Source organism: Triturus cristatus, chromosome 8, assembly GCF_964204655.1.
Source record: "Triturus cristatus chromosome 8, aTriCri1.1, whole genome shotgun sequence".
In the NCBI taxonomy this organism is placed as follows: Eukaryota; Metazoa; Chordata; class Amphibia; order Caudata; family Salamandridae; genus Triturus; species Triturus cristatus.
Genome location: NC_140591.1, coordinates 205453963 through 205478491, shown reverse-complemented (window position 1 = coordinate 205478491; position 24529 = coordinate 205453963). Strand labels below are relative to the sequence as shown.

Here is a 24529-nt window from a genome sequence, read left to right as displayed (position 1 = left end):
TTCGGGGGTGGGATATGGATTGAGCAGATTAGCAGTTATCTTGCACGGAGAGGCTCAGGGAACGGCGACCGTTCGTGTGTGTTCTCATCTCCAGGAAATGCTGCTGCATTTTAACTTTGGGCCCACTTAACGTATGGGGCTGAGCGTGCCCGGCCCTCTTATTCTGATAGGACGAGTCCCGAGGAGCGGTACCCCTTTGGGTCTTTAAAAAACACAAAACAACAGTGAGTGCATTTCCATGAAAACCAACCAAGCGGAAATACAAACAAAACATGGTGCACATGTGCTGTTGACCGTAATACCAGAACCATTACTCCCATCGAGGGTGACGGCGCACGTCTAGCGTTGTATTACAATCTGCCACAATTAGTCACGTGTCCTCAAAGGAGAGTTCATACACATTTTCAGCATTTTATTGTAATTTTACTAACGTCCGTGGTTCTAATGTACCGACAAAGTTTAAGACACCGCGAGTCGTTATTCAAACCAGCCCCTTTTCTGCTGCACGCAACATCAGTCCTACCTGATAATCAATATCCATATTGCTTATCAACAACAGAAATGTCAGTGTACTATATCTTCTGGATAAAAAATTTCCATTGTCTATGGCTGGGAAGAAATACGAAACTAGTGTGGAATTACGTGCCTTATGTATATTTTGAACAATAATGTAGGTTAAGAGTAATACCATAAGAATAACCCCGTTGTCTCTTGGTAGATTACATTTGTAAGCGTGGCGTCCAGAATCTGCCACATTGTGTGCATTAATCTGTTAATTTAATTCCTTTTAAGAAACTGTGTTTATCTGCTGTATAATTGCTCTGGAGAGGAAATCACTGGCATGTTCCTCTTTATAAATTTAATATACATGAGCTTAAAATATTAATGTGTAAAATTCGGTGGCAAGTGCTGTAATGAATTCCAGTGTTAAAGTGAATGGATATTTTGATCAGCATTCTCTAGTTTTCCACATAAGAAGTTTACCCAGTCCTCTTTCTGTGTGGCATAGAGACAGGCTGACACGTTGAAGGCCCATGACCTATACATACGTACATAGGGGTCAGCCTCATTTATTTATGGTGTCTAGCTGCCATTTTGCTGCTGCCCACAGCAACATAATTATGCATGATCACAAGTGAACTTCAGTGTCAAGCTTTTAAGTTAGTGCCTTGGTTTGCCAATGCTTTTTATTAATCCTATTCTTTATTTTTTTATTTATTTGCTTATATTTTGTACTTATTCTTGCGTGTTAAAGCTGTCTTCATGTTACAGTAATTCTAAGCCAGTAGTACTTTTTTTTGCGCCTGTAGGAACCATAATTTCTGTTTTGTGCATTAAATTAAAATGGTATCTATAGTTGTTGTAAGGACACTTGCCCATTATAAACAGTAATACATGTCCATTAAGATGATGCGTTATTATTTTTTTAATTTTTTTATTGCAAACCCCTCTTATGCTGTCGTATTTAGGAGACAGCGTGCTTTCTCTTTAGTTTTGTGGCATGTTTGTGCAATAAAAATGTTTTGTGCCATAAAAATGTAAAATAAATTAACCACCAGGTAAGCTTGGCAAGGCAGGCCTATTGGCTTTGCCAGGGCTTGTTTTATGTCTAGTGTTTTTTTTGTGCCTTTTAATTATTGTTGGTTGCTAAGGTTGAAGCTTATGATTGGTGCTAATTGTTGGGCATCTGGGAATGTGGTTGGTATATTCAGACATGTTTTATGATTAAGTAAGCTGATGCAGTTTTTGGGTTGATGTTGTTGGTCACATGCTCATGAATTTGACCTAATTTAAAGAGAACTCTGCAGTCAATCTCGTTTTGTACTTTTGGGAACGTTGTTGAACTCCTGTGGGTCAAACCTTTGTGACTCTTAAAATCGTTACTGTTAATGAAGAGCACAGATGCTGAAACTCTTCACTTATTTTAGTCCGGTGTAAATAAATATTGTTTTTAACTGTACAAGTCATTAAGTGGATATGACTGTATGGCAGGAGTTAACCATGTTTTACTATTGCTGTGAGATATATGGTGTTTACAGTGACTATGTTCGTTGTCTTTCTGAGTGCGTTAGCTTTAAAATGGATAATCTTGTTTTTTTATATTTTATGGGGGGGGGCATTGTTAATAAGATGTTTGGCGTTCATTTTAATTGCTTATTTCCAGTGACATTTATAATCATGACACTATTGATCGTAATAGTGATGCTTTTACTACGTAAATTTATTTTGTCAACATAGTGGAACACAATTATCACTGAAAAGGTAACACAACAGGATGATCTGGGTGGTGCACCTTGTTGCCCTTAATATTACTTTCACACACAACTAGGAACAACCATCAATGGAATGTTGGACTACAAATAATACATATTTTTTTAATAGCTACACACTAGCACTTATACACTGAATAGTTCTTCCAATTTGTGGGAGTTAATAGCATTCCAATATGTCCTTTGATGTGGTGATGTTTTCCCTGAGCAAACTGGAACTGTGAAAGAGGAATCGCCTGTTTCATAGTCTTGAATTAGTTGAAAGTTGCACACCTTGAGGAACTGCGTGGGCATTTAGATGGACTGCGGTACCGCATGAGTGCAGTCGGGGAGGTCCGCAGAAGCAGTCTTAGCTATCCGATAAAGGTGTGAAGAAGAAAAGTCTCACAAATATGTGCTGCAAACAGAGGAAAAGTGACTGAAAATAATGACATTCAAGGGATGAGAACTTATGTTAAAAAATAAAGGTTGGATGGTCAACTACTAAGAATGCATTAAAGACCACGTCAGAGGAAATAATCAGTAACTTGGAAATCCAATTCATTTCCCAAAATGAGGTTCAACAAGTTACTGTCTGTAATGGTAAAAAGTCATATGAGCTTTATTACCTGATATTTTGTAAATACAGTAAAGGCACTAATGGGGAAAAATGATATCGGTGAATAAGGTATGAATGATAATTTTATGAAAAACTGAGCTTTTGAAGGTACAAATACGTTGCAAATATGTATCCAAGTGGTAACAGATTGCGACGATAAATGCTATATGAGGGAAATGGACAAGGTGGCTACCGGAGCTACTCCTAAATGAGGATGACTGTTCAAGCAAAGATACATGCATATAAAGATGATCACCTAGTTCTTTTTAACAAGAACTCAATACTGCAAAGTAGAAAAATCTTCCCTCATCATGAAGAAATGGAATCAACCACGTCTGTGTACTTGGAGGTAACAAATAGTGTAAATAGTAAGTTAAGCCAATAGGAAATTAATTGTATAATTCTTAAAACAACTTTGAATGTAATACAGTTAGTGAGAAATGCATCTTAGAAATCGGTCCAGCAGAGGTTTCGCAAAAGGATTTGATTGAGATGCCCTTCCCCTTATTACTGTCGGGGAAACTAGAAACCTTTTGGAGAAAAAGTAAGCTCCAGCCCAGTAAAAGAATGTAACAACCAATCAACAAATAGATAAAATGTCCTTTTTCTTTTTTTCTTCTCCAACCTTTGTTTGGTATTTCATTGTAATAATACAGATCCATATTTATGCCATTCACCTAAAGAAAAGGAGAAGTGTTTAGTATCTTCTTGCCAGTTCCAAAGTGTACAGTGGGAGACAAAGAAATTACTTGTTCTTCCTCCAACTGACATATATACTATTCTCGTAGGGTTTTAGTGCAACAAAAAGGAAACTGTACGTGCTAATACAGTAGGTTCCATTCAAGTACAGACGCGTTTGCTCTGGAATCACTGGTAAAACCTCCAAGGCACTAAGATGTACGTAATCTTTCTGTACATTAAACCCCCTTAACTGTCTACTCCTGTTTCAGCCAACCCCACCAGTTGTTTGACTCCAACGGTGCTTGGACCGCGTCTGCCAAACCAGACTTTTCCACAGGTTGACTGTTCAATGATACTCTTAAGGGTGTTTGTTGAGACCTTAGGGCGTGGCCGACCACTGAAGATGGCGAATGCGTGAGAGGGGAGCTCCAGTGCCGGTCTTAGCTAGGTCAGACCATAACCGCCCTCTGTGGCCCATTCGTCCAGTTACTTCAGCAAAGGTCACTCTGCACTTTGGGGGCATGTTATAGCCCCGTTCCGGCACCACAACATTGTCGCAAGACTGTACAATTCCCTGCTCCATCGGCCCTGACGGAAAATGGCGGACCGCAATCCCCACAACGCTTACTGCTGTGTTGCATGACCTGGTGGTGACTGCAGCATCGTCCCGGAGAACACCCTGAAGCTGATCCTTGACCATACAGGGACTGATGAAAGTGGGTCCAGGCAAACATTATCCCGGACTGCGTGCTGTTGGTTGCTGCTGGGCTTGTTCGGACCCACCCGGACTTGAGACTGCACAGATAGTGGTCCAATGCGGTGCAGACTAACATTTTAACACAGTGTGGTGCCCGTAGATGTTGTGAAGGCTTGTTGACTGCCTTGACCTGCCTCCCATTGGAATACTTGGAAGCGGTCCATCACTGGCCTGCAGGTCCTGGAAATTCGCGGACGCTGGTTTGGCCAGTTGTTGACTCCTGGCCACACGGAGGAGAGGCCAGACTAGAGTTGGCCCTGAAGTGTACGACGGCTGCGTTACCAAGAGTTACTGCAGTGCCCGGAGCACTGCTGGGCCTGTGACGGTGTGAGTGGAGGAGCCTGTGACGCATGAGGGCTGGGCCAGACTGCGTCGAGCCGCTAACATGGTGGGCCCAGAAGAAGTGAAACCAGCACACTGAAGACGTTTGGGCGGCACAGCAGGTAAAGGGACAGGGCCCTCTGGCCCGTAGGTGGGCTCCGACAGAACCACTTTGCGGTTTGTTCCCCAGTCCATCTGTATGCCCCTGCCCTGGTTGGAACCCCCCATATACGACGTGCTGGTCTGGTGGCCACGTGGGCAGGTCGCACTGTAGCAGAGATGCGACGGGGTGATCTCTGTTTGCCATGTCAGGTCCCGGTTGGAGGCAGGCCTACCTAGCCAGTGTGGATACTGACAGCCCTACAAATATAGCAGTGTGTCACAGTGAGGAGGCAAAAGGTGCAAGTTGCCAGAGATGTCCCTCCTACAGGCACCAACCTGTAGCCCCGGCTGGCCCTTACCGCCACCCAGCTTCAGGGATCTGTGCTAACTGGCATGATTGGAGGTGGCCCTACAAAACCCACGTGTGGGGATCAGGAATGGAGGTGACAGACCAGAGACATGGAGCAGCAAACAAGAACACACCTCTCACCAAAGTGTTTACTACTGCCCGCTCCCCACGGGGGCGCTACATACAGTGTCATGGGACGCACCAAAGGAAGGCAAGCTGACCCAAGGGATTCAGAAAGAACACAGCACACTGGAGCAGACCCCTCCCCAGTGGGAACCAGAAAAAGAACTGCTATCCTCATCCCCCATCATTTCAGGATAAATTAGATAGAATTTTGAAGGAAATTAGGGAGTCTCACTTGGTGTTGGAACAGTAATTGGGGGTCCCTCTAAAGATGTTAGTCTCCTTAGAGCGGACCAAAAGAAGCTCACGGACAAAGTGAATACTAATACAACAACGCTACAGGACCTAGTCCCTTGTCAGAAGGAACAGCCTGAAATAGTGGAACGGTTTCAACATCAGGTCTCTGTGTTGGAGGAGAGGATCGAAGACGCCTAAGGGTGCTCACTTCAAAATAATGTCCGAATAATTGGAATGCCGGAAACTAGCGAGGTCCCTGATGCCACCCAATTTATAGAGACTTGGCTACATATGATGGTGGCCCCAGCAGGGCTCTCAGAGCTGTTCTATGTAGAACGGGCGCATAGGGTTCCCTCAAGGAGGGCAGCACCGGGGGCACTCCTTTGCCCCATGGTAGCCTGAATACCTAATTACAAGTATCGTGATAAGATTCTCTGAATTGCACGTAAAAAAGCAACAATCAAAGAAGACAATGCACATGTCGCCTAGTTTCCAGACTACACCCTAGACGTTAAGAACCGGCGTGCCTCTTACCATGGGATCACGCAACACTTCCAATCCCTAAATTTGAAATGCGCTCTACTGTACCCCACCCGGCTGAAAATCATACACAAACAAAAGAGCACCTTCTTTGATACGTCTGCCGTGGCATGAGAATGGATAGAACATACATTCCCTGACCTCCCTGTAACTGAAACTCCCTGTAACTGAAAACCTCAAATGTCCCGCCACACACATCGCATGGAGACTGCAGACGAAGTTCCGGCATAGAAGACAGACGCTGCAAGGACGATCTCTTACCCACCCCATAGCCGATATTGGAGGGCCAACGAGCAGCCATCATACCTGCAGCTACACTTCAGGGGGCATGCATACCTACAGATGAGAAACTCATCAGGCGACACGGTTCACTAGGAAATGGACAACAGTCAGCCGCTTTTCCCACCCATGACACCACAGATGGCGAATGACTTACTGGGCTGATGGGTTGTAGGTTGAATGCATTGGATCCCACTGTATTTTACTGTCTCTTCTCTGCCACAGTGTTAATGGGGTAGCCGATGTATGTGCTGGGGTACAACTCCCGGGCGTGAATAATTGCCCTTTGATTCCATATATGCATTCAAGCAGGTATGTTGTTGACTGGGGCTGAACCGGTTGGGTGTAACTATTTTTGTATTACATTGAGGTTTGGGTTGGCTGGGCCCCGGGGCCGGGACACAGTTTCTTTTAGGGTGGGTACACTAGGTCCTCCTAGGTGTCACCGTTACTGTTGTGCCTGAATGGTCCAATGTGCAGCTGCACGTTACACAGCAAATTGGTTAAGGTATGCATTTATACATGTTTGGTTGAACTATGTTCTTCAGTTGGACCTTGTAGAGGGGAGTTCTTGGGGTTTCTGATTGGTGCCAGATTACTATTGATACGATACAATAGGCCTGACTCTGGAGTATGCACATACTTTAACACACATAGGAGGTGCCCATGACGGTGACCCAACACTAAAACTTCACCACTTGGAAAGTTCGAGGGATGGGGTCTATTCATAAACATCATAGAATACATGCACAATTGACTAGGCGAAAAGGCAGATATAGTATTCCTACAGGAAACCCACCTGTCTGCCTCAGAGGCTAGTAAACTCCAAAGGAAATGAAGGGGACAATTATTCCACGCAAACTTCTTGGCGTTCGCACGAGGAGCTGCAATTTTGATCAGGACGGGGTCCCTTTTGTTGCTCAAGACGAAGGTATAGATACTAATGACATGTGCACCCTGATCCAAGGCACTCTGGTTGGTATACCAGTGGTGCTTGGAAGCCTCTATGCCCCGAACACACCACCATTTTTACCCAGGTGGGCCCAGTTCTTACGGACTAGACTATATATCCCTGGATATTGGATGGGGACTTTAACGCAGTCTTGGACACTAATTTGTATCGGTCACCCCCCCCCCCCACTGCAAGGTGCAACTTTAATCCGTCAGGCCAGAGCTTTTCAGACTTGGTCCCAGGGGTGGTCACTGTGGGATGCATGGTGTAGTCGCAACATGGGCATCCGCAAATACTCATTCTACTTCGACACACGAGTAGATCGTATAATCTGCAGTCCGGCATTATTTGCGCAAATCACACACACTTGACCTATATCGGTAAAACACTCTCCGATCACAATTAATTGGTAGTGATTTTCTCCTAGTGGCGAGTTTCCACCCTAATTCCCACATGGTGACTTGATCCTCACCTCCTAGAAGACCGTGTTTTGCGTGACACTGTGTCCTCAATTAACACTTATTTCCTAAACAACACTGATACAACCTCCTCTACAATGATAGAATAGGAAGCATTCAAAGTGGTTGTGCGTGGGACAGTGATTAGTTCTGTGGTGGTAGCATGGCAGACTGTAAGCTGGGACTATAAGCAGCTGGAGGAGGGCTTGGTCACGCTTGAGTACAAAGCGGCTCTGAGCACAGACAAAGCTAAAGAGCTCCAGGACTCCCGGATTGAATATGTGGAACTCCATGAGCAGTTGCGTATCATAGATTTCCGCGCGTACACACCCAGAAAGTACACACCCAGGCAGACAGACTGAGGCACACTATTAGCACGGCTGATTAGAAATGCTCCCGCTTGCCCCCGCCCAAACATATACATGAGATTGTCCCCCCGGCGCGAACCTGTGTAACTACTCAGAACGAAATCAATGTGGCCTTTTACGACAACTACAGAGCTCCTTACTTGTTCCCAAGCCCGGTGAACTCGTAGGCGATTGAAAGCTTGTCCCCAAGCGACGGCAGATGACAAGGTGTCGCTTGCAGTGCCAATAACAGTTGCTGAAATCTGTACTGCTATTAGCGCACTCCCCCGGAACAAGACCCTAGGTCTAGATGGCCTCCCAGTGGAGTTTCATCCTGCTTTCACTACACCGCTGGCTCCTCGACTGTAGAGGCTATATCTGGATTCTTCACTATCATTGTCACTGCCTCCCACTGCAGTGCAGGCACTATTGACCTCGCTGCCTAAACCTGGTAGAGACCATACAGATATCTCTGCATATAGACCTCTATCGCTGCTTAATGTAGAATACAAAATACTTCGCAAAATACTTTCTGGCCGCCCCCTCCCCCTTTTACAGAGATAATACACCCAGATCAATGTGGTTTTGTTTCTGCCAGATGTACCTCACTAAATACACACCGGTTTTACCACATCATGGCTGCCTGTACGGAGATTTTCCAGAGAGCAGGGTGCCTATCGTTGAGCCTTCGATACACTTGGCTGGGAATACATGCTGGCCACCCTCATGAGGTTTGGGATCCCCCTCCAAGTTTCTCCAGTGGGTTAAATTATTGTACACTTCCCCTACAGCCAGCACACTGGAGCCTATATCTCGCAGGCCTGTATTCTACAAAGGTGCACGAGACAGGGATGTTTGTGCTTGCGCTAGAACCCCTTGCATGCCATTTACGTTCTGACTCCGTGGAATGAGGTATCCCTATTGACCATACGCTTCATGCACTGTCCCTATATGCAGACGATATAACAGTCTACTCCTAAAGATCTGTGGAAAAATCTAAATACAGTAGCCTGCACATTTGCTCATTTTTTAATCCATTATGGGACTTGCCATGCATTTCGATAAATCACATACATTCCCCTTTAGAGATGATTTTCACCCACAAGCCTATTTTATTCGGAGATCAGTAGATAACCGTTGCTCCCAATACTTTTCGATATCTGGGGATACAGGTATATAACAAGCATTTGCAATGCAACAGGTCTCACAGCAGTTAGTTATTGGCATTGTAATTACAATCTTGCTTAATGTTTTTGTTTGTAGTGTAGTGAATGTATTTGAGAGAGAAAGATGGTGGCAAGAGGAGTTGGTAGCAGTAGTGTGCAGTGTTTGAGTATTGCAATGAATAGTTGCTGGTATTATAAACGCTCAGGTTGGGTAAACGACATGCGCCATGGAGAGCTAACACAGGTATACCATAGCATAGACGCTATGATCTAGAGGAGAATGCAGCGCCGCAGGTTATGAAAGTGGAATCGAAATAAAGCTGCAAAACATATTCTTCACGAACATTAGAAGTCACACACTAGCAAAACAAATAAAAAGGTCAGCGATTTCTGAAAGTGAAAGCAATATGTATCTAAAAATGAAACGCCGTGGTTGGTTAAACGACAAGCGCCATGGAGAGCTAACAAGTGGGATACCACAGCATATATGCTATTTAGAAGCCACACACTAACAAAACAAATAAAAAGATCAGCGGTTTGTGAAAGTGATATGTAAATGTAAAAGCCACGTGTAAAATGAAACGCTGAGGTTGGTTAAACGACATGCGCTATGGAGAGCTATGGTTTAGAGGAGAACGCAGCGCTGCAGTTTTGCGAGATAAAGATGTAAAACATGTTTGTGAGGAACGTTGCGCCGCTGATTGCAATAGGTCTCGCATTTGTTAAAGTTAGAGCTGTTGGCGTTGAAGATGTTTTTTACTTGTGTTTTTATATTTGCAGTGGAGTATTTTACATATGGAAGCTTTATTGTCATCGGTATAAAATAGTGAAAGTAAAAGCATTGTAATTTTTAACGCCAACAGCTCTAACTTTAATAAATGCGAAACCTATTGCATTGCAAATGCTTGTTAGTGAAGGTAGCGCAAGTAGACTGAAATCTAACGACGGGAACTGGAAAGGAGTAGAATCTAGTACTCTTAATGCCACCCTTATATAATTAAGGCTTTATTTGGTGACGGCAGAGAACAGGACCAGTATAGTGAGCAGATGCAAATATAAAGTGGAGAGGCCAGGCTGGGAGGCAGAATCGAATTTGTTGCGATACCCTTACTGCCATTCAAGTGTCATTTGTAGGTCTCGCCTCCGCAGCGCGCATGCGCTGCATAGGCAAAAAGACCGGTCGCTTTGGCTTTTCAGCCAAAAACTTGCACGCGTTCCATTGCCTTCAATGGTAACGCGTGCACGTCTGGAGATTCACTTGCGGCAGCGATCGGCTGGCGCCATATGTTATAAATGATCGCGGCGCCAGCCACTCGCACCCGAAAGTGAATCGCGCAGGCCATCCCCCCCCCCCCCCCCCCCCCCCCCCCCCCCCCCTCGCGAGGCGTGCGCTTGCGCTGGTTTACTTCAGTTGGGAGCACTTCACTTCCCATGCTTGCTAACTGAGCAGCGCTGTCCCGCCCTTACTACGTAGTGCCTTTGTAATGAGGGGTGGGGAGAAGTTCCATGCTCCTAATAGTTGAATAAGCCATGCCTTTCGCCTTCCTTTGCCTCGTTATGCTCCCCCCGCTTTCCTTATTTGTTTATTTTACCTACGGGGTGCTCACACTGTACAAAACTAACTGCTCCTCTACTAAAATAAACACGGGAGGAGCCTCTTTTAAAACCCATGCATGACAGACCACTCCATTGCTAAAATGAAAACAGTAAGAGCCTTCATCACACAGAAATAAAACAGCTTCATCAAGAGAGAAAAAAATATGTAATTACAAACCTTATTTGTTTGTTTTACCTATGGGGTGCTCTCTCTGTGCACAACCAACAGCTATTTTACTAAAATAAACATGGACCACTCTGGAGGAGCCTCTTCACACATAAATCAAAAATCTTTCTCAATATAAAATAATATATATGATTTATTACAAACATCATGCAAAATGTCTCTCGCTTTATTCCTTCAGTTGCTACACATTATAAGGTGGAATGTATTCCATTCAGAAGCACATAACCCAAGTGGTACAATCCGTCCTATCGGGTCCATGTGGGTGGGAAAGTTGTATCATCCACGCGACGTGATCCCAGCAGCCAATCGTGATGCAGCAATAGAGACAATAAAAATAGCGATTGCCCCGGTAAAACTGTACCGTGCTTGTATTCTACATTGTACAATGCATTTTTTTAAAACTTATTTAAAAAAATGGTATAGTAATACGGCTGCTGCAGGAAGGAGAATGGCGTGCGGGTCACAAGACGCACCCGCCGCTGTGGAGTGGGACAGCTGGTTACAATGTAACACTGAGGCTGCACGGGCAGCAACGGCGCCTTGGGTCTGGATTGTCTAATCCATATCCCGTACGCAGCAAGGGCCTCCTCCTGCGCTGGCGTCTGTGAGCTCAGGCGGTGACTTGGAGCATGCAGTCATGCTGCTACTGCACGGCAGAATCTGGGTGAGGAGGAGCACGGGTCCCGGCCGTGCAGGGGCGCACTGTGGGTCTGATCGGCTGCTGCTGAGTGGGGTGCATGCTTAACTTTGAGCGCCCGGCTACAGGAGGACACTTGGAAACCCAGACAAGCTCTTTTTAGTCTGTAAGTACTCTTTTCTTTAGTGGGTTTCTTACTTGCAGGCACGACGTGCTTTGCTACATTCAGCACGCCATACCCGCTTTCTGCCATGTTTGCCCATCCGGTACCGAGATCACAGCTTTTAATTAATTTTTTCGCTCGCGGCCGCCCGCCATTGCCTTGTGTTTTCATGACTATTGTTACTATCTCGGCACCGGCGCGGGTGCCACAACTTCATCAAAAAGCAAGAAATAGAAAAAAAAATGCTTTTCTACTTCTTTATTTTTTCTATGCAATCGTGGCACCCACGCCGGTGCCAAGATAGTAACAAAAGTAATTCGGCCAGGCGTCTCAACATGCTAACAGCCAGGACTGGCTGAGCATGTTTCAGTGATGTTAGGGACAGGGGGGCATCGGAGTGAGTCTACGTTTTTCATTTTTGTTTTTTTCATACTTGTGGTTGTAAGCAAGGTATTGTGAGGTTAGGACCACAAGCCGCCTATACAAACCGCTCAGCGGGGTAGCTTGAGCGCCGTTGTGCCCAGTGTTTGGGAAAAGCCGGATTTTTAGTAGTTCTCGTGTGAGTTCATGTTGGTTGTTGTTTCTTACCCTCTCTGGTATGGTTCCACTGCTTGAGAAGGAGCTACCGTTACCGCTCTACTTCTGTTGTGGCTTGTAATCTCTATTCACAGTGTGCCTACAGCTGACCCCCGCGTAGGTGATGACATCTCGGAGAATAATGGATCACAGCCTGAAAGTTTGTGTGTAATGTTCTCTCCTCAGACCCTACACAACGCCGTATAGTGTTCAATAATACCTAACCACAGGTGGGAGCAGCATCGTGATGAGGGAGTGAGAGAAAAGGTGAGTCACAAGGGCCACGGAGAAGTACGTTGTGGATGGATGGGGAGGGGGATCGTGCAGTTCACACATTTAAATCTGTTTGTGACAGGTCTGCATCCAGTCCTACAGAGATCGATCCTGTAGGTGCTCTCGTACGTTTTTAAAAATATTATTTTGTGGGGGGCGTGGCCAAGATGGCGACCTGAAGAGACTTGAAGCTCTGAGGCTCCCCGGCCCTTCACCCCGGGTTACTCTGTGCCTGCAGCCCCCCAACGTTTGCAGCAAAACCTGTATCCATATCAGGGGGCATAGCGATCCTGCGACGTGGTGCCCGTTGTTCCTTACGAGCGGCGGAATCCAAAGACTTTACCTGTGGAGGGCCCGGCGTTCTACAGCAACATGGTGCCCGTTCGCTGACTGCAGAGCCGGCAGGGAGAGACGGCGGGTGTCCTCACCGGCCCAGTGTTCTGTCTCAGGCGCAGTTCCGGTGTGGCAGGTCTCGCACCGGAGCGCGACACAGGCGGGGACCGTGTCCTGTGCTGAGGTGAGCGCGCTCCCCCGTACTGACCTGCGCCTGGCTGGAGGTGCGCTGGGCGGCCGGAGCGAAAATCGAGGTCGCGGCCTAGCCGACACAGAGCGTGCCCCTCCAGGCGCGCGCCAGCCTATTGAACTGGGACGAAGGAGACTGGAGGCGGCGGCATGCAGCAGTGCAAGTCACCACAGAGGCCGATGGACCTCCAATACACAGTGCAGCGGCCCTGGCCGTGTGGTGACTGGAGCGACCCTTGATTTCTGGACCTGGGGGCCGCCGCTCCTGCAGCTCTCCCGGCGGTGGTTCCCCCCGCCCTCATCTCTGGTGTGCGTTTGGGCGGCCGGGAGTGGCCTTCACTTACCTTCCCTACCGGGGGCAGGCCTGCGGCGTGGCGCTACGTTCAGGAGTTGGAGCCTCGACGCTGTGAGGAGGTGGCTCACGGTGCGCCTGCCTTGGACTAGGGGTGCGGCTCGGAGTTTCAGACCCATGGGCCGCTTCCCCTCATAGCTCCGCTGCGACTGGAGTTGGTGCGCCTGGAGTGGAGTGGGGTCGGCCCGTTACAGCTTGGAGCCTCGGGTACACTTCCCGGGTCCAGAAGTGTTGGGAAGTGCGCAGAGTGGGGGAGAGGTGACGGCGGTGCCCAACAGGTCCAGTGATACAGGGGACAATCCCCATAAGGGCAGTGCGGGGCGCGCCGCCCTTCTCAAAGTGTGGTGCCAGAGGCCCGCCCGCTGGTGACTTTCCGCGCCCGGAGCCATACCCAACGGTGCGCACAGGGCTGGTTCGATTGGCGTCCTTTGGATTTGGTCTCGGTGGGACTCTGGTCAGCCGCCTCAGAACTGGTCCGAACCTCGGTGCTTACATCGCCATAGCGGCTACTGCGGCCTCAGGATCGATACTCCTGGTCTGGGGCTCTGGGGTCTGACAGCTCTTGGGGACTGTGGGCTGTGGGCTTGCTCCCCGGTTTAGAGGGGGTAGCCAAAGGACTCTACAAATCAGCCACGGACTCCTCTGAGGTACATGCAGTCTTGCGGGGGAGGTCCTCGTGGCGCTGTGTGTTCCCACGCTCTCTGAGGTGCACCTCTCCTGCCGACCGGGCCTGGGATCACGGCCCGAGTGCGCCTAATTCTGCCCTCCCTCTTCCCGACGCTGCCTGGGACCGCTTGTGTGAGGATTGGCCGCGGCCTGGGGACGGCAGCTTGGGATACATCACCTCTTCAGGAGACTGGGGGTGGACCCCACGAGCCGCTTTATTGCCCCACCCAACGGGCAGCAACTCAGTCGTCACTTTAGTGGCACCGCCATGGCCAACATGAAGAACAAGCATTGGCATAGCCAATAGGTCTCGCCTTTGGGACCTTATAAGTGTTTAGCCATGCAACAGTTGCATAACTAAATACTTCTAAGGTCCCAAAAGCGAGACCAATTGGCTATGCCAAGCGGCCGTGCGGCTGTGAAAGTAATCGAGGCACGCGCACCTGCACTGTAGCTGTAGGCTGGCCTGGTAGCACTTTTTGGAGACCTCTCAAAAAGTCTTGCCAGGTCAGCGCATGCACTGGGTCAGGCGAGACCTAAAAAGGGGGATCGCTCCTTGAAAGATATGCTCACAAAGGGGTCAGCAGCTGGAGACAGGGGGAGCTCCACCCCCCCCATCCTCAATGCAGTCCACTCGACAGGATGAAGGTGAGGTGCCCATCACCCGGGCATTTCTTGAATCTCTTTTGAACACCCTCCGTGAAGACTTTCAAGCACTTAAACAGGAGGTAGCAGGGGAGGTGCGAGAGATCTGCCGCAATGTGGACGAGCTGGGAGAGCGTGTGGCTGCCATAGAGAACGGTGAGCACTCTAAATCTGAAGTAGCCGAGCAGCTCCAGCAGGAAGATCTTCGACTTAGGGATCAGCAGGTTGACCTGCAGGCTCAAGCGGAGGACCTTGAAAATAGATCCCGCCGCAACAAAATCCGCGTGAGGGGTGTCCCATTACAAGCGGAAGGGGCAAATGTGACCAAATACCTCCAGGGCCTCTTTCGAGACATTCTAGGGACTGGCCAGGACTTTGAGATCCGCATCGATCGTGCCCACAGGGTGGTCCTTGGGCGAAAGGCACCGGCTCCCCCACCAGACATATTGGCCTTCTTGCCTGACTTTCCCCTGAAGGAGCGTATTTTAAAGGAAGCTTGCCTAAAACAACCACTTGTGTATCAGGGGCACGCCATAGCTCTCTACCAGGATCTGGCCTCCATCACCCTTCAGAAGCGGAAAGCTTTCAAGGACGCTACCACCTTCCTAAAAGCCAATGGAGTGCCCTACTCGTGGGGCCATCCCTTCCGCTTAATCTTCAGGTGGAATGGCAGGCTACACCAACTCCGCTCGTTCCAGGAGGTATCCGACTTACTCGGCCTTACTCAACGCAGCCCCGACTCTTCTCCTAAATCATCGCAACGCGTTTCCAGGGACGGTTGGCAGCGGAGGGGACGTCGTCTATCACCTGTGACAACCATGAAACCGGATTGTGCCACGATTACCACCGAACGCGGTTCGACCCTCGCAGCAGTCACAAGAGCCACTTCTAGGCCAGACTCTTCGTAATCTCACTATGGGGGGGCTGCACTAAGCATCACACTTTCGCAACCACGGGGGGGGGGGATGGCGGGGGGCCCGGGTCGTCCGGACACCATGTTCACCCTGCTATTCTATTTCCGTTTGTCCTTGGCTCATGCTGAGGATATTGAACAATGTTTGGTCTTTGGGACTGTTTCGCAGGGGGTGGGGGGGATGGAATGGGGTGGGAGTTGGGGAGGGGGGTACCGGTGTGCGGCCGAGGGGAGGCTATAGAGGCAGAGGGCATCATGGAATGTGAGCCAGATTGTTGCGGCGTCCCTGAGTCGATTTCTCTTAAGCACAAATGGTCGGTGTCCAGCCTACACACATTCAAAGAGCTACGGTGTTTCCCATGGCAACCCAAGTCCTCACTCTCAATGTGAAGGGGTTGAATAGCCCCATAAAGAGACGGGCGATTCTGAGCTATCTAGAGAACTCTGGGGCCTCGATTTGTCTGCTGCAGAAAACACATTTACTCCCCAAAGACTGGCATAGAATGAGATCGCGAGCATTTCCTCACCAGTTCTTCTCCTCTATGCCAGATAAGAAAGGGGGGGTGGCCATACTGTTGGCGCGACACTTTCGGGGCGACATTGGGGACAAAATAGCAGAGGTCAAGGGGAGGTTACTGGCTTACAGGTTCTGGGAGGGGGGTACCCCAGTTATTGTGGGCTCCCTTTACGCTCGACAAGAGCCGTTTCTCACAGATTCCCTGTCCGAAATCCTTCGTCACCATGACCAGCAAATTTGAATTGCGGGCGACCTCAACCTAGTCATGGACTCTGGTAAGGATCGATTGGGTCAGCGCCAGGGGGTTCGGGGGCGATCTCGAGTGTGGGACGGGACTGGCTACTGAGTAGGGGGCTGATAGATCTCTGGCGAGCGGCTCATCCCCACAGCTCGCAATATTCCTTTTATTCCCATGTACATCAAACGTATGCTCGGCTAGATCACTTTATGACCTCAACGCACTGGTCCGTGACTGTCATGCTTGACCTTCGCCCTCTGCACCGTCCAAAGGGGAGGTGGCGCCTTCGGGAATCCCTCTTGCAACGTCCCGACGTTTTACAACAAGTGCATAAATGAATCACTGACTATTGGGATGCTAATGATTCCCCGGACGTACCCTTGACTGCATTATGGGGGGCCCTTAAAGCAGTAGTGATAGGGGGAATTCATAGCTATTTCCGCGGCAGATAACAAGATTCGCAGAGAAAAGAAAGAGGAGATGACGGCCAAAGTGGCGGAACTCGAAAGAGTTCAAAGTCGTACCGGAGCCCCGAGAAGGTGGCGACAGCTGAAATCGGCCAGGGCCCAGCTGGCTAGCCTGGACCTTGACAGGGCGGAGTATGCCGTCTTACGACTTAAACACTCCTACTATGTCGGGGGCGATAAGACTGGGAAGCTCCTGGCGAGTAAACTTCGAGCTAGGGCTCAACGATCCAAAATCGTGGCCCTCAGCACCTCTGCCGGTGAGCGGGTCGAGGACGATGAGTGGATTGCAGAAGCCCTCTGTGAGTTCTACGCCACTTTGTATAGTAAAGACCCTACGGTCGACGGCTCGGGAAAGGCCTATCTTAGCCAGTCTGAGGTTACCGCTCTAAATGCGACTGGTGCTACAGCGTTGGACGCTCCAATTAGAGTGGAGGAGGTTGTGGGCACGATATCCCGCCTCAAACCTCTGAAATCGCCGGGGCCGGATGGGTTCTCGGCAGGTTTTTACAAAGCCTCTTGCCAGCCCCTTGCCCCGATTTTAACCCGCCTGTTTAACTCCTTTGAGGGGCTGGGCTCTATCCCTGCGGATATGCTGGAGGCCAATATAGTGGTCATTCCCAAACCTGGGAAGGATCCTACTCAGTGCGCAGCATACCGTCCAATCTCCCTTCTTAATCTTGACCTAAAGCTCTTTACGGGTGTCCTGGCCACCAGACTGCGCCCCTGCTTGCCGGGGTTTAATCGAACCTGACCAATAGGGTTTCATACCCAACAGGCAAAGCAGTGACAATACCAAACGGTTAATGCACTTAATAGACAAGGCCCACTTCATGGATCTGGATACTGTCTTGCTTTCAGTCGACGCTGAGAAAGCGTTCGACAGGGTGGACTGGGGTTTTTTGGGTAAGACATTGGCCCATTTTGGCATAGGGACTCGTTTTAGGGCTTGGGTCGTGAGCTGCTATGATCAACCTACAGCGACGATCCGGGTCAATGGGGTCAGTTCCCGGCCATTCGTCATCCGGCATGGCACAAGACAGGGGTGTCCTCTTTCACCTCTGTTCTTTGCGCTATACATTGAAGCCCTAGCGCAACGGATACGGGACAACCCCAACATCTCGGGTATCCCCTTCGGGGGGAAACGCCACACTGTTAATTTATATGCGGACGATATCTTGGCAACTCTTGATTCTCCCAGCCGCTCGGTCCCAGCCTTCTTACAGGAGATGACTGACTTTGGTAAAATCTCTGGCTTTAAAGTTAACGTGGGGAAGTCCATGCTGTTGTCGCTGGGCCTCAATGAGAATACTCCAGAGAGCACGGTTGCAGGATTCGGGGAATTGCGTCCCAAATCTGAAATGCCCTATTTGGGGATAATTCTGACCCCATCCACCGACCAAACAATTGCCTGAAATTACTCCGTCCCCCCCACTCCAAAATCACCCGCGATCTTCGTAAATGGCAGACTCGCCCCCTATCGCTACTCGGCCGCGTGGCTGCGGTCAAAATGTCCATTTTGCCAAAAATACTATATATTTTTCAGACCATCCTGGTGGGACCACCCATGCGGTACATCCACTCATTGCAAGAAGAGCTACTCCAGTTTATCTGGGCAGCGAAGCGCCCGAGGGTCCGCAGAGACATTGCCTACCGCCCCCTGAACGAAGGGAGGTTGGTGATTCATCACCTACTGACCTACTATAGAGCGGTGCAACTTCGCTACCTCGTGGAATGGAGTAGACCTGAGTCAGAGAAGAGATGGCTGTTCCAGGAGAGAGAGATGGCAGGTCTCTCCTTGTGGAAGATATAATTCCTGAAACCTGCGGCTAGACCAAGGTATCTCAATAGATCTCCCATCACATGCTCTGTAGTAAGGGTGTGGGATGCGGTGGCGACCCAGCGGCATCTTGCATCCTTCCCCTCTCCCCATACGCCCTTATTTGACAACCCGGCCTTCCCTCCGGGACTGGACACGAGGGTGTTTCCGGAATGGCGAGTCTCGGCCTGTAAATCTGCAGGACACCTATTTGATACTGACTGGTTCCTCCCATACGCTGAGTTGACTGACTGGCACAGCATTAAACACCCCCAAAAAATTTCAATTTTTTCAACTTCGCCATTGGTTACTTCAACCTGACAAGCGCCCTTTAGTGAGTAGACACCTTACGACCTATGAGAAGTGGCTTTTATCGAAGCACTCTGACCGCCATTTGATTTCTGAACTATATCTTATGCTGCGACCCCCGGCCTCCCTGGAGCGTTCGGCTTTGCAGCGACGGTGGGAGACGAAGTTAGGTAGGAGCCTTTCATTAAAAGAGTGGCAACAGATCTACTACAGAGCGAACCATACTGCCAGGAACACAGCAAGCAGGGAAGCTGCAGTTAAGGTCGCCCTTTACTGGCACCTGACTCCAGCCCACCTTAATAAAATTAACCCAGATCGAAGCCCCACCTGTTGGAGGGGCTGTGATGAGGAGGGCACCTTGACGCATATCCTATGGGACTGCAGGGAAGTGACCGGTTACTGGGCGCAGTCCTTGCTGATATAGACACTTACTTCGACACCAAAATACCCCGCTTCCCTGTCTATACTCTACTATGGTTGCCCAATGCACTCACCTTCCCCATTGAAATCCATTTGGGGGAAACAAATGGGGCTAGCAATGGGCGCAGCAGTACAACATATCTTATCGCTATGGGGCACGCAAACATGGCCGACACACACTGGGTGGTTATACAAACTGTGGTATATTATCGGGATGGAACGCATACACGCTAACCTGACACACTCATCAGACTCCTTCTGTACTGAATAGTGGACACTTTATCTTCTGGTTCATGTGGAGGGGTAGCACACTGGTGGTGGGGGGGGGAGTTTGGGGGAGTTGGGCTAGGGAGGGAGGGAGGGGGTATGTAAGGGGCGGGTTTCGCCAGGGTGCAGACCTAGGTACTGCCCTTTCAAAGCATGTTGTAATTTTTTGGGCCTAATGCTGGACATTCCCCCTTTTTCGTATGGACAGTGATCACCACCTTTGGCTACGTACGCTAGGGATGAGTCGCTTACACCAAGTGGTGGTGTCTGTTGAGCTATGTATGGGTGAAGAGGGGTTTGTTCGAATGTCAATTTGCCTGCTTAAAACCAATAAATCAAGTTATTGTAAGGGCCAGATGCCAGTGTGACACAGCATGGCAGCTCGGGGAGTTGCAAGCCTGCTATGGAGATCTGTGTATAACTAGCAGGTTGTGCTTCAAATTGCTGTCTGGCCAACTCAGCCTTTCATCTTCCTGAGGCAGAGTGTTTTGAATTGTGGTGAGTGAGAGAGGAGGCAGAGGGGCCACAGAGAGGTACGTGGGGGAATAAGGGTGGGGGTCGTGCAGGTCACACATTTGAATCTAGATGTGATAGGTTTGCATCCAGTCCTACAGAGATCGATTATGTAGGTGCTGTTGTGCGTTTTTAAAATGTATTTTGTTTTGGAGGGGCCTGATTCCAGTATGACACAGCATGGCAGCTCCGGGCGTTGCAAGCCTGCTATGGAGATCTGTGTATAACTAGCAAGTTGCGCGTCGAATCGCTGTCTGGCCAACTCAGCCTTTCATCTTCCTGAGGCAGAGTAGTTTGAATTGTGGCGAGTGAGAGGGGAGGCAGAGGGGCCCACAGAGGCGCGTGGGGCTAGGGGGGTCGTGCAGGTCACACAGGTCACACATTTGAATCCAGATGTGATAGGTTTGTATCCAGTCCTACAGAGTTCGATCCTGTATGCTCTGTTGTGCGTTTTTTAAATTTGTTTTGTAAGGGCCAGATGCCAGTGTGACACAGCATGTTAGCTTGGGGAGTTGCAATCCTGCTATAGAGATCTGTGTAAAACTAGCAGGTTACACTTCGAATTGCTGTCTGGCCAACTAAGCCTTTCATCTTCCCGAGGCAGATAGAACAAGCATTGAAAATGCAATAGGTCTCATCTTTTATTAAGTTAAAGCCATTTGCTTTGCTGTAGAATACCATTGGCAAAGCAAATGGCTTTAACTTAATCAAAGGCGAGACCTATTGCATTTTCAATGCTTGTTATTTTTAGATCCCTGGTTGAAATTAGATGCAACTATGAATGTACAAACCTATTGCCTATAAGTTTTCCAACTGTTGTACTAGAAGCTGACCTTTCCTAATGTGCTAATTATGTATACAGATGTTGCCAAATATGCTCTCTTGTACTGCATATGTACTTTATTATGCAGTACCGTGTATCTTGTAACACCCAATTAAATTTGTATTAAAAAAGGGTATTTGTAGAGACCTATACACTTAAACACAAAGAACAAGAAAAAACAATCCAACTGTGCTGTCTCGGGGGACCATCCGCCCGCCCTTCTGGGTGTCATGTACGAAGGAGATAACGGGCCGTGTAGTAGCCGGTAGGCGAGGGAGGGGAACGGGAGGTAGGGAGAAAAGGGCTCCGCCAACGTGGTAGTATATGAGGAAATGCTGATGCTGGTGGAGGGATGGGGATAAGTGGCGAGGTGAAGTGCAGAAGGAGGTATGAAGATAAAGGGAGGAGGAGGGTACCACCTCAGTGTCCTGCAGTTAAGCATCCACGTGTTGAAGCGTGTGTCCCTACAGACACAGTGCCTCACAACTTTCGTTGGAGTCTGGCATCTTCTTCATCAGAGTTGCCAAGGGGGTCAACTCCAGATCTTAAAGTTGGCATGCACTGACCCTCCACCTCCTCCCCTGAAGCCTCTTCCGGGTGCTCCCAAGTCTCTAGCACTTCCAGCTACAACCCTCCAATTGAATGCCTATGTATACCACAGGCGTCTTCTCGAAGTAGGGCCATCTCTTCGGCTGGCCCTTAAACTGTGACAACCTTCATCCAAGTCTCAATGGCCATGTCTGTCCCAGATTTCCACATCATGGCTATACGTCTTTTTGCCAAGGCCAGAGCTAAAGCTAAGAATTTAGTGCCCACTTTCCATGCCCGTGGTCTGTGGAACAATCCCAGCTAGCAGTTCTCTAAGGTGCAGGCAAACATGTGACCCACTGTTATATTGAGTGTACATAACACCCCCTCTTGGATTGGCAGCAAGTGAGTGTAGTTGCAGGTCATATTGCCAAAGGCTACGTCCAATAAGGTGCACCTGGGGCAGGGCCATTGCCCCCACAGTAGATGATCTGTATTCTGTGAGGAGTCAAATATGTCATGTGGACATAGTTAAATTGGGTGTACTTGAGCCTCATGTTGTGGGAGAGTCTCCTTGGGACTGTCAACATCATGCCTCTCGGAGTCTGTGTCCTACCGCCCCAGCAGTGTCTCCTCTGCCCCCCCCCCCAACCCACCCCACCCCCGGCTCTCGGATCACCACTTAAAGCTTCCTGACCATGCCTGCCAATGGCCTATAGAACTATTTTATGAGGTGGTACACGGGACCCATGGTCACCAGTAGTTGTAGAACTGCATGCATCTCAGGTTCGTCCCGGCTGTCCGACCACTTTCCCAAAGGATCTCACCAGTGCTTCAGATGTTAAAAATTGACCTGAGGTAAGTCATACTGGCTCATTAAATTTTCCAGTGCTATCAGCGTTCCTATCCGATAGCAGTCACCCGCCGTTACTAGACTGATCTCTGTCCAGGCTGCCAGTTGGGCATCTGGGGAAAAAAGCAAGCGGATTGCCATGAGGGAATCCCACCAGGGGCAATGCTGGGGCATAAAGTGGAGTTCCTGACATCCTTTGTAAGTACCGTTTCCGGTATTTAAAGACCCCTGCCGATAATACACCCGGCTGGGGTCCTTCATCCGCTGGGTAGGGTAGTTTTGCCAGCAATGTGCCCTGATGGGTGGCCAATCCCACTGGGCCTAGTTCTTCCTTATTGGCTCCATCAAGCCCCTGCTTCTGGTTCCCCCAAGCCTCCCTTCTCAGGGGTGCACCTGAGACCACCAATGAAATCCTGTGATAGCCGTCGTCCCATATCTGTTCTCTCAGTAAGGTATCCAACTGCCTAAACCAAGAACCTGGTATCTTGACTGGGAGTTTAGTGAAGAAATATAATCTTGGAAAAAACTTGACCATTTTGCACAGTGAGACAGACCTGAGACTAAATGGGCAATTAAAAAATCTCCAAATGGGGGACGCAGGGTTTAAGGGATCTAAGAATATTTCCCAGCCTTCCCTCCAGGATAACCTCCATGGTACGGTAAACGCGAATACCCAGATATCAGATGGTCGATGGAGACCAGGTCAGGCCTTATGGCATATTTCCCTGCTTGGGTGCACCGGCTATCAGGGGGAATAATTATGTGTTGGGATTATTGAACTGGAGACCAGAGACCATCGCAAAATCACCCAGTATGTTCATCTCAGAAATAGCTCCTGTTGGACCATCCTCCAGATAAAGTAGTACATAGTCTGCGACAAGGAGATGTTCTCTACCCCCCACCATCATCCTGAAGCCCGCTCCCACCTGCCAGAAAAGTTCTGCCAACGGCACAATGGCCAGGACAAACAGGAGGGGAGATAACAGGCACTCCTGTCTAGTGCCCCGATATACATTGTATTGTATGCAAACAATGTGACGCATTTTGACCCGTGCAGTCGGGGCTGAGTGCAGTAGCATAACCCATTTAATCTAGGTCACTCCTAGTCCCATCCTGCGCATGACCTCGAAAAGGAAGACCCAACTCATCGCATCATAGGCCATCTCAAGGTCCACTGACATAACAGTAGCGTGGGGCGGAGCAATACATTTAGGTGATAGAGAATATGGCATCTTGGGGGGTTGATGGAGGTGCTCTACTCTGGGATAAACCAGTTTTGGTCGCTTTGTATTAGTGTTGGCATATGCAGGAGTAGTCTGAGGGCCAAGATCTTACATAGGATTTTAAAATCCATGTTTACCATGGATAAGGGGCTAAATGCAGACGCACAGTTGCTTGGGTCCTTGGATTTAGGAAGTGGAATCAGCATGGCGTCCCGGGTGGATGCAGGCAGGGAACCCATTCGCAACAACTCTGCACAGAAGGCCTACAGCCGGGGAGCCAGGGTCCCAGCAAACGCAGCGTAGAACTAGACCAGCACATCCGGACCCAGGGTTTTCCCAGATGCCATATGCTTAATTGCAGATTTGATCTGAACTGAGACCAGGCCCCCTAGGGCTTTGTGGGATTCATGGTCCAATACCTGCTGCGGTGTGCTGGCCAAGAGGACTTTTAGGGCCTCTGATGCGAGGATGGTCTGGACGTTTAGAGATATTCGTTGTATTCCCAAAATGACTTCTTAATCGCCTTGGGCGAGTAGAGCAGTGTGTTGTTGCTTTACAAGATCTGCATGATATGGGTCTGCCTTGTTTCTGGCCTAATGAGCCAGGCCAGTAATCTGCATGGTCTGCCCTCCTTGTCATGTGTCCTAGCAATGTAGTCTTTATAGTCATGGCAACGCAAATGTTCAAGTATAGCATTGCATTGTTCCCTAGCCTCCCGTAGACATGCCCTTGCGCCGTTGTCTGACCCCCAGTTTGTTATCTAGTTCATGTATCATACCATCCAATGTGCAGAGCTCTTCATTGAGCTCCCTCCTAACTCCTACTGATTGTCGCAGACAGTGGCC

At 49.0% G+C, this 24529-nt stretch overlaps 1 protein-coding gene across 7 annotated transcripts in view; it reads left to right on the top strand.

Annotated features, from left to right (window-relative positions):
* Positions 1 to 24529, top strand: part of SON (SON DNA and RNA binding protein) — a 722851-nt gene that overhangs the window by 368 nt on the left and 697954 nt on the right. The window lies entirely within an intron of this gene.